Source organism: Mus caroli, unplaced genomic scaffold (assembly GCF_978045245.1).
Source record: "Mus caroli unplaced genomic scaffold, Mus_caroli_1 scaffold_7, whole genome shotgun sequence".
Lineage (NCBI taxonomy): Eukaryota > Metazoa > Chordata > Mammalia > Rodentia > Muridae > Mus > Mus caroli.
Window position 1 is genome coordinate 133,300,370 of NW_028227262.1, and position 20,238 is coordinate 133,320,607.

Below are 20,238 nucleotides of genomic sequence, written 5' to 3' on the forward strand. Positions count from 1 at the left end.
TTGACTGTAATGGCCTACTCTGTTGGAAAGATAAGTTTCATTGATTAAAAGTGGCAGTCTAGGTTTTCAGGACTAGGCATTCTTTCTCCTGTTGAACAGGTCTTAAATCCAACTAGACAGCAGTTGGCACCTGCCAGGACATAAGTGTCACTAGAATACATTGAGGGATATTTTTCCAGGTTGATCGTGTTTGTGGTTCATAGGTATCTCATTTGAGTAGGACTACTGAAGGCTTTCCTGCCTTGGCAACTTGAACAGCATCTTTTGGTGTTAGGAAAATTAGTTCATAAGGAGGAGGCTTTGGGGTCAAATATAGATCCTTTCTCCAAGTCATGTATCTAAAGGACAGTGTGTTTTCAGCAATAGAGCTTTATCTTCATCTCTGGGAAGCAGGCAGAAGCAATGGAATATCCTATAACGTATGGCCTATTTTGTTTGGGGAGTTGATTGAACACCCTTTACTAACAACTCAAAAGGTTTCTCATGCCTGGTACTAGAAGTATATTAGATAGTTTATTGTAAAAGTGACTTTTATTTGTCAGATGTAATTGTCATCTCCTAGGGTTACTGCGGCATCAGTTGACCCTTTCTAAGTTCTTCGTAAACTCTGTCTGCCTGGGTCAACTCAGCTGTTATCACTCAAACTCCTTTCCAAAATGACTGATTCAATCTGACTTCTCTCAGCTTCTTACTGAACTGCTCTGCTTGGCCTCAAACTAAATCTGTTTGCTCTAATCTTCTTTCTGCTTCTTATTCTCTGTTTTTAATTGATCCTGCTGATCTGCACCAAACTGCATGGACCCAGGAAGGAGCTCAACTCCACTGCACTGCACTCACTGACTATGTAATTACATATGCCTATAAGTCATTTATATATAATCTTAGATAATATAAAGTTATAATTATTTATTTTTCAAGTATCTTTGGTAGTATTTATTCTTTTTCTCTTCCTTCCCTTCCGCATTTCATTTCCTTACTACTCCCCAATTAAAGTTTCTTTCTCAGCTCATTGCATCCAATCGGTGTTGCCCATGAGCACATGGATGTGGGATCTGCCACTGGGGCAGGGAGAACCTACCAATGGCTACACTCACAAAGAGAAGTGATGATGTTTCTACATCACACATCAACTAACTATAGCTCCTCAGCTATGAGATGGGGCTTTGAGATCTGCTTCCTGGTCTGTGCTGGACTTTTCAATTGACCTGATCCTATATAAGTCTTGTATAGGTGGGCAAAGCTACTGTGAGTTAGTGTGGTTAAGAGCCACATTATACTGTTCACTCCTCCACATCAACCGGTTCTTATAGTCATTCATTCTGCTTGCTTCACTGTGATGTTCTCTGAGCCTTAAGGATGAAGAAGGCATGGAAACACATGTCTCTAACTTACCATTTCTTGATTCACCTATTTAAAAATAATTTACTTTGTATAAAATATAAGAGGAATTCAGCAGGCTTCAGTGCATTCTGCTTCCCACATTATCCAAATGAAGTTTTGTTTAACATTTTTACACCTTTTAAAAATGGTTTCCTTTAAAACAATTTTAGCATTTTAGTGTGTTTGCAAATACAGTATGATCTTTATATTGCACAGAATTCTCATAGTGCCTTCACTTGGATTTCCCTAATGTTCATGCCTTGCAGACAATGGGGATACATAAGAAACCAGCATTAGGGTAATAGTATTTATTAAGGCTTAGGGTTTATGCAGATTCCATCTATTTCCCCACTAATGTCCTCACTCTGTTGCAAAATTTATTTCAAGGTACTATACCATACAGTATTCCTCCTTTAATGTTGCACTAAGTCTCTGTGGTATGTGAGTTGTTTTTTGTTTGTTTGTTTTAATATTTTCTGGGTTTCACATGACTTCAACACTTCTGAAAAGTTTATCCACCATATGATACTGTCTCACAATAATGTTGGTCTCATGAATTTTTCCAGCCATCTTGACTCATTACTACTGAAGTTAGCTTAAGTCATTTAACCAGGATACTTTACAAGATTGTCTGCTATAGCTGCTGGGTTTTGTTTCTTTATAATTCGCACCTTGTCCTGGGAAGAAAGTATAGCATACTACATATGGACATATTTTAAGGTCACACAGTATTGATAGGTATTTAGGGGGAGGTGTTTTGTGACTACACAATGAGCCCATTTTTCTTTCAGGGTCATTCACTACACTTCATCTTCATCTGTGCCATCAGCAACCTTGTGTGTTTTACTAATGATGACTTATAATTTTTCTCATACTTTCTAAATTCCTGTTTGGAACCCATCTATGTCAAAGTTTTGTGCCTTCTTTGTTTGTTTGCTTGCTTACTTATTTCTTTATGCTATTGTGCTATTACAGATATTTTATTCAATTTTCTCAAATTTGTCCAGTTTTCAGTCACATGGAAAGCTGCATTTGTACATATGTTCTCATAAGTATTAGATACTTCAGTTCTTGGCTTTCTCAATATGAACAAGTAGGGAATCTACTTTTGTACACAAACCCATGGATAATTACTTCTGTAGCTCTAGATCACCATCTGCAGTAAAGTAACCTCTATGTGGAGCATCAGTTCTTATATAGGGTCAGAGCAGATTTTACTCTTGCTTATGTGAATTTTTTTCTTTGACTACGAAATATGTGACTTCTACTTTTCACCTACAATCTATATATCTATTTACTCAATGTTATACAAATGTAATAATGTAGGAGGGCTAACTTGCACTATTTCTTTTTTTTTTAAGATTTTATTTATTTATTATATGTAAGTACACTGTAGCTGTCTTCAGACACTCCAGGAGAGGACGCCAGATCTTGTTACGGATGGTTGTGAGCCACCATGTGGTTGCTGGGATTTGAACTCTGGACCTTCGGAAGAGCAGTTGGGTGCTCTTACCCACTGAGCCATCTCACCAGCCCCGCACTATTTCTTTGTACACTTTATCCAAGGCTTTTTAGCACAAATGTGTGCACAAACCTGTCATACATTCAGCCTAATTTCTTCTGTTCCATTGTCCTTTCGTTATCCTTTGTCCTGCTGGTTCTTTGTAGAACAAGAGCACCTATTATTGAGTGAAAAGACTTGCTCCTGTACTTTTGCCAGAGAGGAATGTTTTCTGAGCTGCATGTATCCTTCCAAATTTGAGTGTTGAAAACTCAGTCCCTAAAACAACAGTATGGAGAAGCAAGGCCTTGGGGAAAATGTTCAGATTATGAGGCTCCACCCTCAAGAGTAGATAGATGCTTTCATGACTCAGCAGAAATAATCCAGCCCATTTGCTTATCTATCATCTTCCATGAGAGAACATAGCATCCTTTTCCTCCATAGAACCTGCCCCAAGAGAACATAGCAGTCAGGACACAGTTTGGAAATAGAGCCTCTCTAGACACTGAGATAGCAGACATCTTCATCTTCTACTTCTGAGACTCTAAAACTGTGAGAAAAATAAAATAATTGCTTAAAATTTGCACAGTATCCATATTGGGTTGCAACAACAGAAAGACTAAGATATGGTACTTAAGAAAGAAATTGCTACAGAGTTCACCAGGGAGAATGTCTTTACTGCATATTAATAGAATTTTAATTGCTAAATGTATAGGGGGATCTGCTTTTTTTAAAATCAAAAATCAGTTACAATGTTTTAAGTTCCTTCTTTGATTTTTTTGTTGACCTTTGCTTTTTCCTCTATCTTACTCTAGTTTACACTCTAGCAAGCCAGTTTGAAGCTACTAGTTTGGAAGGTCATAGCCCCCCGCCCCTTACCCTCCCTGTATCCCCCACCCCCGCAAGCACTTTCAATCAAGATGAGACTGCATTCTCTTTCCTTGCCCAAAACTATTATAAATACATGAGTACTCAATCTTCTGTAAGATTTTATAATCTCAGTATCTCCTTATGTACTAAATTCAACAAATATTTCTTGTATATGTACAAGATTCCCAGAGACAGAAATGTTGATGAAGAATAAGGCACACTTCCTAATTTTAAGGATGCTCTAATTTCATTGAAGACAAAAATGCTCAGATTATTGTTTTTCTTTAAAAAGAGAGAAATTGCAGACAATGTTTTACCTAGACTCAATTTTAAGATTTGGGTATTAATGGCTGCCAGGATTTGAAGAAGACAGCAGCATAAATACTAACAACCTTTTCATAATTTAACCAAACATAACTGAATTCCTTCTATTCCTAGACACTAATAACACTTCATTATGAGCAATCCATTTTAAAGATTATATGGTTCTATATCCACGTGAATGTTAACATACCTGAAATTCCATAAGTGAAAGGCTTTTTTAGACCCTTTTAAAGTAACATTAAGTAAAGTTTCTAGCTTTGTGTGTCTAGAGCAGGGGCTTGAGGTTCTTCAGTGAAAGAGAAGGCATTGCTCAAAGCTTGTGCATACTTGGTAAAAACAAAACAAAACAAAATACGAACAGGCCTGGGCCTGTGTGCCCACCCACCACCAGAGTGTGGGGCACACTGTGTCCTGCAATGTGCATGTGCATGTGCAGTCTTCTGTCTTACTGGTTCTGATTGGGATGTGGATTACAATGCATTGCCTGTTTGAAATGTATTATTCTGAAATGATGAGATGAGCTTAATGCATTGGAGTTTACATCCTTTCATTTTTAAGCCCATTTTGCAGGCTTAGAAACTAAGAAAAAGAAGAACTGAACAGCACTCTGCCATCAAGGAGGATTTTCAGAACACCACCCCTGCAAGGATGATTAATTTCTTACAGACTTGAGCAAAGTGGGGCTGAGGGAAGGGAAGGATAGATGACAGGGATAGAGAAATAGGAAAGATTGACATAAGAGATTTAAAGTCGTAGCATGAGTAAGTCCCTGCTTGTGCGACAGCCAGTGACAAGGTTCCATGTTTGTTTCCAGTTTGCCTGTGTTAGAGTCACAGGAGGAAATACATTTGTGAGATAAATACAAGCTTTCAGTAATTAATTCCGTTATGTTTAACATAAGTGTATGTGTGGAAATGTATCTTAAACATGATTCTGGAGCCTCTATTCACTCTGAGCACTCAAGCATCCTGATAAAGCAGGCTGAACACACCAGCATCTTTTGTGCAGGGTGGTCCTTTTTTACTTTTACTCTTGCTTACATCTGAATGTCTTGAGATAGAGCTAGAGAAATGGCTCAGTGGTTAAGAGCATTTGCTGCTTTTACACAGGATCAGATTTTAGTTCTTAGCACCTATAACAAGAGGCTCACAGCCACATGTAACTCCAGCCCCAAGAAATTACATGCTATAGTTTGGCCCTTATAGACACCCACATATACACATAAACATAAATAAGTTTAAAAAACATTATAAATTTCTTTTTACTGTATGAGGTAATTTTTTAAAAAAATTGTCATTCTAACACAAGGAGTTTAACTTATAATTAATGCTTAGTAATTAGTACATAAACATTTTATTCATTTGCTCTAAAATTCATTTCACTAGATAATGAAAAGATTTCTTTTCTGTCCTTCAGGGATCACCTCTGTATAATCTGGCTCTTACCCTTAAGGAAGGCTCTCTAAATGAGAAAGGGAGTCTCCTCATTTAACTTGATACATCAGGTCATCATCAAAATATTTATTTCCTGATCTTCCCACACACAAGGTGAGTAAAGGTTAATAACAATGGAAATGGAAAATAATTAAGGATGGGTATGTGTATAATAAAAATGCAAAACAAATCAAAATAAATAAAGTTTATTGTGACTATTAGGTTAAGATGTCTTGATATGCTGGTCATAAAGTGTATTTTTTTTTCCTTCTGTCATTGGAGGGACAGAGGAGTTGCAATGTACAGTAAGACACTTACATATACAATATGAGGAATAATGCAGAGACAACAAGAAAGGGGCCATAGTTGCTTCTTTGTTATTTTAGACCCATTTTTTCTCAGCACATTATTTGACTAGGTAAGATTTGTTGAATCAGTCATTTTTGAGTCATCTCTCAGCTCAAGAAATCGAATATAACAATGGCCCTATAAAAAGCTGTTCATTTCACTTTTTCAGGAAGTAAGTCTAGAAAGTGGTAGCCCAAGGTTTTTGGAGGCATACTTATGAAATACTCAGGGGTTCAGTATCCTATCTTAGAGTAGATTGTATCTTCAGTTCTTGCTTCTGTTCTCTCGTTTCTCCATGTGGCCACTGCTTCTGCTCGGGGCCTCTCTAACAGATTCATTTGAATCAGCAGGATGGAGAAAGGCAGGGCAAGGAGGCATGAGTCCTCCCTCTGTAAAGCACACTTAGAAATCACAAACAATCTTTTCAATCTGTTTTGTTAGTCACACTATTCACCTGACAGTCCCTTTAGATCTTTCATTCAATAAACACTGGAATGATTTTCTATGAATTTCAACCACAGGTGATTGAGGGGCTCAGATCATGGATCCTAAATGTATGGTGCCCCAGAAGGTTGAATACTTTGTACTGAAGGAAGGGTGCTCAGATGTAAGCTCTTTCTGCCAGTATTCCAAATGCTTCCAGGTTCTAAGAAGTCCGACCTCTAAGCTAGAGCTTATTGGCCTGAAGTTTGTTTTGCCCACTGGAACCCATCTCCTAGACTCATTAGATTAAACTCTGCCTTGCTCAAAGTAGGAACAGTTGGTGAAATACTCTACCTTCCCTGTCTGAGACTATATTGCAAAATCTGCTCATATACAGAGCCTATCCCTTATCCAGGAGGAAGGGACAGCTGAAGAGAGACCAGGAAGATTCTAGAAGGACAGGTTTTGCAGGGCTGCCATGTCAATTAACATTATTCTATAGGCAGTTCATTCATCACTGCCTACACCGCTGTCCACTTTCTATTCAATCCAAAATTTGAAACTTTCTTTCTTCATACTCTCATTTCTTGTGCAAAACTTTGATCAGTTCTCTCTACTTGTCATTTTTTTTCAAGACTTTCTCCAATCGTTAGATGGAGGGAAAAAGGAATCATATTTTTCAATCTCTACCCTAAAATACATTTAATATATCCCTGAAATATAATGAAAAACTTGGTGCAATTCATCTCACATAAGAGTAACATAATCCAACCTAAAGGGAATCTTTTAAGCCACTCCCCCAAAGAATTGCTTGTATTTTTTTTGTCTATGAAATTTCTTGAATCAGACTAAGCTTTTCTTTTCCTAAAGAAACTGAATATAGAAATATGAATCAGTTTTCCATAAAGTACTAAGCATATATATGTGTGTGTGTGTGTGTATGTGTGTGTGTGTGTGTGTGTGTAATACATGTGATATTGTCCAAAACTGCTCTCAACAGAAAGCAGGGCCTTTGTTCCAATGTTTATTGGAAAACTCGTTCTAAGGAACATGGACATTGCACCCTTGATTAGCCTGGCTTTCTCCTAGCAGCTAGGGACTTTGGTGGAGGAGATATGGGATTTTATAATCCTGCAGGAGGACAGAGCCCAAGTAAGTAATTAACTGTGATTATAATTAATTAGAGAAGACAAGTTGGAGTGCAAAGAGAACATATAAAAATGAGGAAAATATCAAATATTTGGGAAGGAAAAAATCCTTAGGAAAAAAACATGAAAATTTTGAAAGCATTTACCACCATGAGCTCATTGAACACTTTGGCATAAACTAATGTAAATATAGAAAAAGTGACCAAAACTTTCATGGCTTCTGCAAAAGCGAACAACTGATGACTAACTTCATCACTCAGCTTACTCCCATCAACATTTCTTTATGCCTTTACTTATAAGAGAAAAACCTTTGAAAGTTAAATGTAGACTTTCTACTAAAGAAAGAAAGAAAAGCCTGACACCTTTAAGGCTTTGCTGTTCCTATGGGTCTAAGGCAGTGGGGTTCTTGGTATGATTGTGGCCTTGTCAACAGTATACATTCATTTAAGATTTCTTCTGCTCTCCACATCAACCTCCATTCCCTCTCCTCTGATTCCTATAACCCAATATTCCAGTATTTTTCCTTCCCTGTCCCCTAAATTGATGTCCTCCCTCTCTCCCTCTGTCCCTCTCTTGCTCTCTCTCTCCCTCCTCCTTTCATCTGTCTGTCTCTGTCTGTCTTCTCTCTCTGTGTTTCTTTCTTAGACACTCTCCATCTCCCTCTCATTTTTTTAATGCTTAGTCCATTAAGTACATGGGTATTTTCTCAGAGCCTACATCCCTGTAAAACTCTGCATCTGCCTCCCCAAGCAGCCATCATTTGCCAGTATTTATAAATACTCCATTGAGGTAAGATGTGGGGTGGTATTTAAGGAAAAAGGTAAAGGAAAAGAAAGATGGAAGAATGCTACAACATTCCATTAGTTGGTGAGATATCAGAGACAGACTCGGAGGAAACATTCAATTTCACACATTCACTAACAAAAATATAAAGAATCCAACTCAATATCATGCTATTCCAAACAATGTGGTATAGTATAGTAATAATGCAAGGTAATAATGATAATTAGAATGCATCTGAAATGTTTTGGTAGCTGTTCTTCAAAGACTGGTAGAGTACTTTGAACATATAGGTCAATTGCAATTATTGATACTACCCAATTTAACATAAACAAATAATGACACAGTAAAAAGCAGGAAATAAATCTAACTATAAAGATAAAACAGGAGACTGAGAGAAAATACCCTTTCCAATGTCATGCAAGAAAACTAATGATTAAATAAATACAATAATTAAAATTTTTTTAAATTTTTTAAAAGATGAAAACTGATGCTTATTCCAGACTAGAAGATTAAACATCCATGTAATCTGCCTCAGTTTCATCAGATGGAAGAGCACTGTTATATTTTAGATAGCAGCCATATTAAACCCAGCAATATCTGCTTCAAGCTCCAGTGAGTGTGGGGCCCACGCATCCTGGAGTAGAGAGAGGGTGGATTTCTGAGCCACTATGCATATAGTTGACACAGGCACAGCCATGTCAAGGATCAGTGCTTAAGACCCATGGGAAAATGACAGACAGACAGCCCAGGTCAGGCTCAGAAAAACGGCGAAGTCTTTGCTGGTCTGAGCATGAATGCTACAGGCAGGCTACAGCTCCAGTTGTTGGGGTATCCACATGGAGACTGATGTTGCATGTATGTACATATGTGCTGAAGCCATCACTCTATTCTAGCTGTGTTCTTTGGTAGGTGGTTCAGTCTCTGAGAGCTCCCGAGGGTCTAGGTTGGTTGACTCTGTGGGTCCTCCTATGGGGTTTCTATCCCTTTCAGGATCTACAATTCCTTTAGACAGGAAAAATTGGAGGTTGAAAGTTTTGTGGGTTGGTTGGTGCCTTTTATCCCTCCTCTGGGGGGAGGGGGGGGGTCCTTGATTTAGGAGTTGGCCTCTTCAGGTTCCATGTCCTCAGTGTCAGGAACCTAGGCTAAAGTCACATGTACTGACTCCTGGGAGCCTCCCAGATACCTTCTAACACTAGCTACCCTCTCTTCTTTCTCTGTCTATAATAGTCATTCTGAGACCTGAAGTGATTGTGTAGTTGGATCTGTATGCTTCATCAAACACGTCACATCCTTCTTAATACCAGTTTTTCTTCACATATGTCTGTGTGATGTGCTTTCTTCAGTCCCTGGCCACCTATGTTCAGTAAAGTCCCAGATACTCTGGAAGCAGCAAGAGGCATTATTTTCACAGAGTGTGATGTATGCAGCTGATATCCCATAATGTATCCTGGTATCATCAAGTCTATCCAGAATCTAGACGTCAGTTTTCTAAACCAGTATAATTTCTAATTCTCATACTTTATCAAAGAAGAAGCTCTTTTTTTGTAGTAGATGAGGCCCATTACAGAAAGACACAACTTCTCAAAATATAAATTCAACTTATCACGTGGTGCCCAGCGTCATATAATAGATCTACAACACAACCCTTATACCTAAGGCTCAAAGGGCATCACTGCAAAGGTAGGTGGAAACAGTGAAAGACCAGAGGACCAGGATTTGTTTTGAAATAGTATTTTTTTCTATACATGATAAGAAGGAGAAGGGGGAACACTCCTCCCGGGTGTACCCCACCCCTGGCCATTTGAAGTCATGAGGTTTCTTAGCATTTAGTCCTAGAGAGAGGAGAAGCCTAAGATTCACAAGCCCTTTAGTAGATGTTTAGGAGAGTCTAATGAGGACTTTACTCTCTCTAAGTTTACAGTCATAACTGTATAAGAGGTAAAAACGTATTGGTGATGCAGCTATTAGCTAGTTACCACAGTACCTCTGAGTCACTTACACTTCATAAGTAATCTCAATATAACTGATGGTTCACTATTCTAGACACTAATGGTACATTTCTTTTTGCTTTATATCCTCTCTATCCATGGTGAAAAGAACCGTTTACTTCAATTTATTGTTTTAAAACCACCCAGATTTCACTGCTTATAATGTTCCTTTTTGCCTCATTTCTCCTATTGTGGTCATGAACTTTCTGTCCTAATATAGTCAAATCAGTCCCAACATAGACAGAAAGAAATAGTAATACAAGCTATAAACAAAGATCCTTTTGTGATAAATTAGAAGTGTTTGACCCAGGCTGCCAGAAAAAAAATATTTTTTGAAGCTTAGATTATTTCAAAGGAAAGACAAAAGGACATAAATATTGAATTAGTAACGAGCAACTTCCACAATGTTTGACTTGGCAGTAAGAATTTCGAAGTTCTGGTTTTACCATATAATTGGAATGTTAGAGCATTTACTTTCATAATAGAGGTATGACTTATTTTTAAAAGCCTAAGACTTGTCAAGCAATGACATCCTCCCGGATCTGTGCATGGCATTTCCCATTTGTCACCTCATTTAATCTTTATGCCATGCCTGACATAGATGCCATCATTATTGGCATTTCACTGGTTAATAACAGGATGTGAAAGTTCCTTCATTTGATGGGCAGGGAAGGCCTCCTTCATGTTCGAGTCATCGGGCCTACTATGCATTTAAGAATAAAATCTAAATGAGAAGAAACTGTAAGGGGAAGGACTTTCTCCTGAGGGGCTTATCTTTTCTATATAGAAAGAGAAGACTTTCCCAACAGACTTCCACTTAACCTTGCATCAACCAAAACTGGGTCATGTGTAACACTAATTGCAAAAGAGAGAAGGAACCAAAGGGAAAAAAAAATTAGCTGCATTTATTTGTCTTTCCCTCTTCTACCGTAGCCTGAGAATCAGCACATGGAGAGGCAAAGAGTTGTGCAATTGTGGCCACACCCGGCTATTTTTCTAGTTTTTATAAAGATGAATAACAATGACAGTTTCCTGGCTTGCAAATCCCTGTGTGCAACTGCCCTATTTACCCATGAAGAGCATAGGGTACAGTATAGGTGAGAAGAAAATGCCTCTTGAAACAAAGGAGCCACCACGTGTTTGATACTTAGAGAAGTTGGGTCTCATAAAGAGAAAGAGCAGCCTGGGATGTGACTGGAAAGAGGTGTAGCTATAGCAGCTTTGGTTACAGCCTCCTGAGAGCATAGAGCATTAAGAGTGGTGTGGAATGGGGCTCACTTAGGCTTCATCCTCAAATCCCCACTCATGTACTATGGGAGAAAGTTAAGTACATGGCTTGCTAGTCTCCCTTGTTAATTAAACTTAGGCATGTGACTCAGTTCTGGCTGCTGTAAGGTCAAGTGACAATCTGTTGGGGAAAAAAGTTTCTCCTTCTAAATAAAAAGTTGACTTCTATCACTTTGTTTGAATTTTGATGGACTCCCTAAATGCATCATAGCTGTTATAACCAAAAAGAGCCCTGGAAGACTAGCAGCCATCATCCTTCTCCACAAGTTCTTCTGTGTTTAACTTTTTGGTCAGCTGTTGGACGTTGCAGCACTAATTATTTTCTAATTAATACATATGCCATTCTATCTTTCTTTCCAGAAATAGGATTATGCCTTGAGTGTATTTCGGAGGTACGTGACATTCAAGGTAGGAAGATTTTTTTGTTGGAAATTCCCAGTGCCCTCGTGAAGTGTGTACAGCCCTTGCAACTAACTGTATTTTAGAGACAGTTGATGACTCACCGGCTCATCTAATTCTTTGATTGATGCTATCATTTCTGCTGGGGTCTTTAGGGTCTTTCCTTCTGAACTGTGGCCTCACTCTGAGGTTTTCCTGCTTCTGTGTATCCTCATGGGTGTTGTTTTGTTTTGTTTTGATTTGTTTGAGGGGGATGCTTGCTGTTGCACTTCAAGACTCCGGTCAGCTTATATTATGCCACTGATTAATCACCCTGTAATCATTTGCTCATGTGCATCTCTATCACTAAGCTATGAGGTATTTGAGGTCATAAATCATCATAGATATTTGATATACACCAGCTAATCGATAACTTTTTATTAAATGGGTTAACTAACTAATAATTTGTTCTCCTTTAAAACATTACTCTTACCACTCTTTGACATGATTTTTTTTTTAATTCTTATTTTCTTATTCTACCATTAAGTGGGATGCTACTTAGAGGAAAGAATTATATTTTACTCATCTTTGTGACTTACAGTTACTGTCAAGAAAAACTCATATTGAATGGATTGAATTGCACTGTTAATACATTAGGCATATCTTAATCATCATGTTAATTGCTATTTCCCCTGTGGGATGGAGGAAGGTACCAAGGGGGTTGAAATATAACTATCCAGTTCACTGAAGTAGGCTTTTCTTTTTCATCTGCAATTTAAGTCAAAAGTGAAAAAAATATAATTCACTCAAAAAGGGAAAGGCAGATCCCATGTTCCCTGATTCAGAAGTGTCTGAAGCATGTGGAGCAAGAGGCTGTTTTCAAGAAGTTTCCAGTCTCTCCCCTCTAGTAGAAAATCTGACACAAGTGCGATTTAATAAGTTAATTGCAGTGTGTGATTGACAGAGGCAGGGGACAATGTCTGATGTGAGGATTTCTCGAAAAATTATGATAATAACTAAGGATCCTATTATTTCATTAAGGGCTCTGTGGCTTGGCTGGTGCACAGCAAGACTTTCACAGAATCTACCTTAGACATGATTGATACCAAGCTTGTGTTCATCTCTTATGTCACCAAATCAGGAGTAGGGAAAATGTCTATTGGGATCAGCTTGAAGTTTAACTCTTCTGAGCCTAAAGGTCTGTGGTGGAGACAAGATCACCGGGGATCTGCTGGAAACTGTCACACACCCTGTCAGAGCTATTTAGGCGCTGAAACATAAGAAGTAAGCAATTCTGAAATGCTCCAGATTCTAAACAAACGAAATGAAAGGCCCAGGAGAATTTCCATCATAAAATAAAATGAATAAATGCATTTATTTCATTAAAGAAAATTAACATTTAAAAAGTGACCTTAAGGAAAATAAAAGTTTGATTTTTTTTAAGAATTTCTTTGCTGAAATAAAACTGAAAATAAAGCTAAGCATTAAAGATGCATGTATATATTTCAAAGCAACATATTATCAAATAAATACAGTTTCTCAAACAATGCATTTACATCTTTTTCAAGTGTTAGATAAATAGTTAGATAGATAGATAAATTAAAATAGTGTAAGCTTATAGTAAATGTATTTTTTAATATTTGGAATTTAAAGTTCTTTAGTTAAGTACTTAGTAACATTGAAAACAGTGTTTCTAAAATGATTTTCTTGTATATTAATTTTCAATAAACTACTGGGAGATGAAACATCTTTCAGATTTAAATATTTATTGCAGAAAGTTACCAGTATTAGATGTAAAATTGGCGAATTTAAAAAGATACTTTCAATATATTAAAGTCTTTTCCCAAATAAACATGAGGAAAAGATCCTGTTGAGAATAAAAATGACTAGTTGTACCAAAAAGTCCCCCCTCCAAGTGGAAATAACTCATGCTACATTATGCAGCAAAGATAGTCAGTCGCCTGTTCACCTAACCTAAACATTTACAGGAACTGATTTATTCACGGTTGAAAATCAAATCTATTGCAGCTCAGATAATTTCTCTGCATTAGGAAAAATGAATAAATTAAAAGTGTGCTTCAGCAATTTAGTCCTTGTACGCTGAGCTTCTGCAAGCTCCGTAAAAGATGTCAGAACCTGCTGATAGCTAACAGAGCCGACTCTGAGTTTGTGTATCTCGGTCCACTCCACCTTTCCATCAGGCAGTCCATGTGCAAATAGAAAAGTAGCTCTCTAATTAATCAAAGTCAGATGTGCCTGAACGCCTGGAGTTGCTGCTGATCCTTGTCCCAGCTTCTCCCGTGTTCTCACTCTATGTTTTTACCTTGAAAACTTCTGCTCTGAGCTGGGAATGCCTGAAGGGCTTGCACGGTGAGTCAATGTGAAATTATCTCAGCGGGAAGAAGTTGCTTTTCAGCTTAAATGATTTAAGGCAGCAATTTTTCACACTCTCAAACTCTGACAAACGCCCAGATTGCCTCTCATGTCTGACTTCAAAATATTCAAAGAAAAGCTATTTTTATTAAAAACACTCTAGAGAAAATTGTATGTCACTTGTTCTCTGATATAACTTCATTTCTCCTGACAGTGACAATTTTCACCTCAGTACAATTTCTTTATTTTTTCCAAAGCTAATTCTGCTTAATATTAGTATTTATACAAACTCATATCAACTTGTCTCTGTGAAATATTCAGGGGTGTCAGGTAAATGTTGCTCACTGTCATTCATCTTCTTTGGGTATTCAAAAATGATCAATCGATTTTAAAAAAAAACTACACTTACTTTAGCCATTATTGTTTTATTTGTAAGGCAGAGCTTAACAACTTCTAAAATCCTTTATTTGACAAACCTGTGTCTGCAAATCGCATGGAATTCTGAACTCGATGGCACATGTCTTTTGCCAAAGGTTGTAAAAGTTTACATCAATAAATCCATTTGTTCCGTGCCTTTCAGTCGCACAGGTACCACTACCACGAGTGTTTTGTCTTACGCTACTTACATGTTAATAAGATTATGGCGGGTGTCATACTCAGCGAAACGTCGCATTTGCTTTATTATGAATGCTGGCAGTGCAGAAACATCACATTATAATCACTTCAAAAGGAAAATGGATTCTGCATATTTTCATATGTGTTTATAATTCCACTAAACCTCAGTAGAATCAAAGTCAGTAGAGACAAGCATGACAGAAGGTTTCGCGTCCCGGAGATGCTGGAAGCGGGGCGCGTTGATATGTAGCAGCGTGGTTAATATGTATAAGGCTACTTGTGGCCTGTGACCTCAAAGCATATCTTCTGGCCTTATCGAAATTCCATGAGAAAAAGTAACCCACTAGCATGTGAATGTCTAACAAATCATCTGGCGCTTTTTTAAAGGGTTAACTTTATTTTTTATTTGTGAAGACCCCAAGAAAGTATTTATAGACATAATACGAGTAACAACCACAGGTAGCATGTAGCCTCTACAAGGCTGCGTCAAACTTCTTTTTATATTTGTGTACCAGTTTCACACCAATATGCTTTCTACACACCAATGAGGGTTCATTTCTAAACAAAACCGAATCATTTCTGTTTCATTTATATTCCTTACAGGGAAACCAGGGAAAGAATTACCTTGCAGCCTCTACACACACTACTGGGGTCAGGTCAAGAAAGTACATCAAATCCAGCAGAGGAGGACATTGCATAAATTTCAGTGGTGCCACAAAGCCATGTGCAGCTCCTGTAGCCACGCCAAGCCTGAGCCTCTGTCATCTTTGCATCTTTAACTTAGACTCTCTTTTCTGTTTTAAAGTTACAACTACTTTTATTTCATTTAGTTTCTGTGTTTTATTCATCATTAGCTCAGGGACAGGAAAACTGATTCAAATTTTAAATATGTGGTAAAACTTGAAAAATCTCAAAATCTCAACATTGAAGGACTTTATGGGAAATTTGTGGGTATATATGAGATAAAAATCCATGATTACTTGGTAGCTTAACTCAAACAATTATTGAAAAGGCAACATTTATTGCTAAAATAACTTATGGTACACACACACACACACACACACACACACACACACACAGAGAATTTACCATAAGAAAATACATAGCATATTATGGATTAGAATTTCCTTGATACATTAAAAAATAGAAGTAGTTAACAAAGATTTGCATATTGAGTTTTTCTTTTTGTATTTTCGGGAGAAGTTATGCTGTAATGTAGTTCAGAGTTTTTATTTCTTAAAAAACAAAAACACTGTAAAATTCAAAATGCTATACCCATGAATTGTTTAATTTAATGCTTTGTTTCTATTTTGTAGAAAATCTATACAAGTAGAAAGAAGTAATAAATTTGCTTTCTTGCCATAATTTAAAATGTTACCTCAAAATAACTTTAAGATATTTTGTTATAGAAAAAGTGGTTTTTACCTCTAAATATGATAGATATACTAATTAGACTGTTATCTACCTAAAAAAAAACACTTCACATTAAATTTGAGGTTTACATTTTATATGCCATTAAATAGTTTTATCATTTAGAAAATTAAAAAATTATTTTGTAAAATCATTTTGTTACATAATTTAAAATTATATGTGAAGTACAATTTCAAAATATGTATCAAAGTAACATTTGTTCATTTTAGAAGACTCATCAGTGATAAACTATAGAGAAACTGTGAATTCAGTAAGATCTCTTTTGTATGCACTATTATTTGTCTTATGCCATATATTATCATTATATTGGCTATTTTGTTAAACTCACTCTGGTATTTTTGCTTCAATTATTATAAAATAATAATACATAGGGTTTTTACTCTCTAGGGCTTATTTTCTTCAAAGTCAATGTCTTAGTGTTGTTCTGTAACTACTCACAGGATGCTTTTAAATGTCTATTTAGTAAAAACCTGCAAATGTGATAGAACCCACATACATACTCACACAGTCTTTAAATCTGGGGTAAAGAATAACTCCAAAGCACATTTTAAATAACCTTTAAGTTTAACTTTCTGGTTCATTTTCAGTGTAACTACTTTTGTGTATCTCTTTATCTACATATAGAGATGCAGGTGAAATAATATAAAAATATTCATATGTAGAGATAGATTAAAGAGATATGTTTAAATGGGTCTATGCCAAAGACTCTGGTAAAGTGATAAAAGCCAGAAGAGAGCGTGCATTAGTACATATTTATGTGGGCATTCTGTTTTATAAATTAAAACAAATACAGATGTTGCTTATTGGTGAAAGGAAACAAGCTGTACTGAAATTCTTTCAGGGAAATATAATTGTCAAAAATGAGATAAATCGTTACCATCTTTTCTAACACATTAACCGGAAATGAAGGCAGTGCCAAGGACCTGGGATGTCTCCGTATGTTTACATTTCCTAACCACCATAACAATCTTTACGGAAACAGTTATGCGTAAGGACAATACATCCTCATAGAGAAAAAAAATCGATTTAACAACAAAACTAGATTTACCTCTATTGATCAAGAGATGTGGAGTGGAATTTTAGTGAATTATATCTAGTTCTCATTTCCCTGCAAAAATTTCCCAATGAAGCAGGAAAGACAGATTGCAGACTGCTGCATAAGCTTTTACATGCTACTTACTTGCTCTCATAATCACTGATTTTGAACACACACAAATACACTGAGAGAGGGGGGAGGGGCGTTGGAGAAACACACACACACACACACACACACACACACGGAGGGAAGGAGGGATGGAGGGAGTGAAGAAGCAGGGAGGAGAGAGACAGAGATAAAAGTCAGACAGAGACAGACACAGAGAGAGAATGTCTAAAGGACACTGAATCAAATTCTCATTTTTCATTATTTAAAACAGTTTCACAATTCTGCTTGATTTTGTAACATAGTACTTAACTAGGAGTCCCATAGTATTTGTTTTTAAATCCTTCACAGAGAAATCAGTTCTTTATAAAAGAATTCAGTGTTCGATAAAAATGAAAACCCAAACTCATCATCTAAGAATCGAATTAGAAACACTAAAAACTAGTTAACGTAGATTTCTGGACAGAGACTGCTAAGACTTTCCCAGCTGAAATTCCCTCTTCAGGCAGCACACAGAGATCTGGGATCATTAGAAGACAACTTGCAATCCCATTGTGTGCAAAAGAGCCTCTGGTGATACATTTAGAAAGGTCCAAAAATACCCGCAGTGATAACTAACTTAAGTCCATGGCAGGGTAAGTCACTTTGACTTTTATTTCTTACAAAAGAAGTATCTACCGATGTTGTTGATGTGTTCTCATACTATTTCTTGATTTGGGCTTTGCCCATTCCTGGCTTCCTCTGCCAGGATCAGAGACATTGATGAGGAAAGAAGCCTGCTCTAGAAGGCCATGAGCCATTCTCCTGCATCTTACCATAGTTTATGTAACTGGTAACTGTCAACTCTTCCTTTGGAAATCTTACACTTGAGATTATAAGAAAATAACATAATTTTATTATTCACTAGTAGCTAACATTTTTTTCCTTAAATCATATTTTGTTTTGTTATGTTGGCTGAGTGAAATAATTATCAATCACTTGTTTTTGCTAAATTTAAAGTTTAGATTCCTAAGTTCAAGTCAATTAAATTATTGCTGTCCTATATTACCAGCAGCATTCATGTTAAAAATTGTAAAGTTTACACCTTTTCAAAATTAATAGTGCCAGGACAGCCAGGGCTACACAGAGAAACCCTGTCTCAAAAAACCAAAAAAAAAAAACAAAACAAACAAACAAAAAAAAACAAAACAAATCAAAATTAATAGTACAATCTAAAAGAAGCAAAGATATAAGCAGTATTTGTAGACCAGCAAACATGTGTTCTATTATTAATACAAATTTTAAAGCTTTAGTTATATGAATAATATTCTAATACTGAAATCCTTGTGACATAAGAAAAATCTTGATTCGGAACATTAAAATAGAATTTAAATTTAATATAAGATAATCACTTTTAAAAGCATCAATCAAGCCATTCATTTGGGCAAAATAAACAGAATTAAATTTGACTTTAGACTACTGAAGGTGACACATGACATTTCTATTGAAAAATTTCATCTAAATGTCATGGTAAACAAGGAAGAGTACTTCGAAATTGACCCTCTAAACCTAGGTAGTTTGTAGCCATATTTATGACTTCTAACAATGTGCTCCAATTCTGTTAACAGTAACACACATGTATACAACTTGCTATTATTAAATATTGAATTACAGCTGTCAAATCAGGTAAGTACATTTCCGTGACATTTTTATTGAAATGAAAAAAGACAATTTTAGATATATGGGATCTACTTCCTTTTTATGTATATACTCTTATAGTAAGAGAAACACCATTAAATGCAAGCAAACTGGACTACTTACATACTTCTAAAAAAATAACTGAAAATACCTAGAGCTTTTTGTAAAAAGAGGTAGTTCTTAAACTGAATTTTAATAAACCAATAAAGTAATGTTATTGTTCAATAGGTAATAATTGCCTTTATGTAAACTCAAAAATATTGTTTAGAGTGATTAATATACAATGCACCATTATGCATCTGAGAGTGTTGATGCATAATTTTTAGTTCTAATGTTATTATGTAATTGAGAGAACATGTTCATTTGCTCTAATAACTACTAAGATGCACTTAATAAAATGAAATGTAATAATACTTGTAATTTAATCTATTCATGGAAGTGATTTTAAAAGTCTACCACTCTCCTTAATGTGGATGACATTCATAATTTATACAGTGTTGTGATGCAGAGTTGACAACGCCATTGTTTTTTACACTCAGAGATGATTCTGCAGCCTTCATATCATCTGCATACCAACCTCGGGATTATCAAGGGCAAACAAAAGATAATTAACACCAGAAACAGGCAAATGCAGGAGCTACCGGCTGAGAGTTCTCATTTAATGCAAGAATTCTGAAAAGCAGAAAATGAAATAACTATAGAAAAGCTTGTCTTATAAAAAAATTCAATATCCCATTCTTTATGTGCCTTTTTACCTGGGTTTGTAAAGGTAACTTGTCTGACAACATAGGCTCAAAGTCATCATTAACAGAGTTAGTACAAGTAGTTTTTAATGAGTTAATTTCTAATTATATGTTTTACAAATATAAGATATAATTGCTCATATAATCATGCACTTATTTATAATGTATGTATGAAAAACAGAAAATGAACTATAAGGTGCAATATATTTTATTGCTTTCAGATTTATGAAGTAATACAGAGGAATGACTAAATGTTTTAAAAACTTGAAAGAGTTCTGAAAAAATTATTTTCTATAAAATAATTCGATAGGCACAATGTGTCGATAGGCACAGTGACTAAAAGCAAAACTATAGCTTTGGAGCATAATTGTTTATTGTTTTCTATTAATACTTCT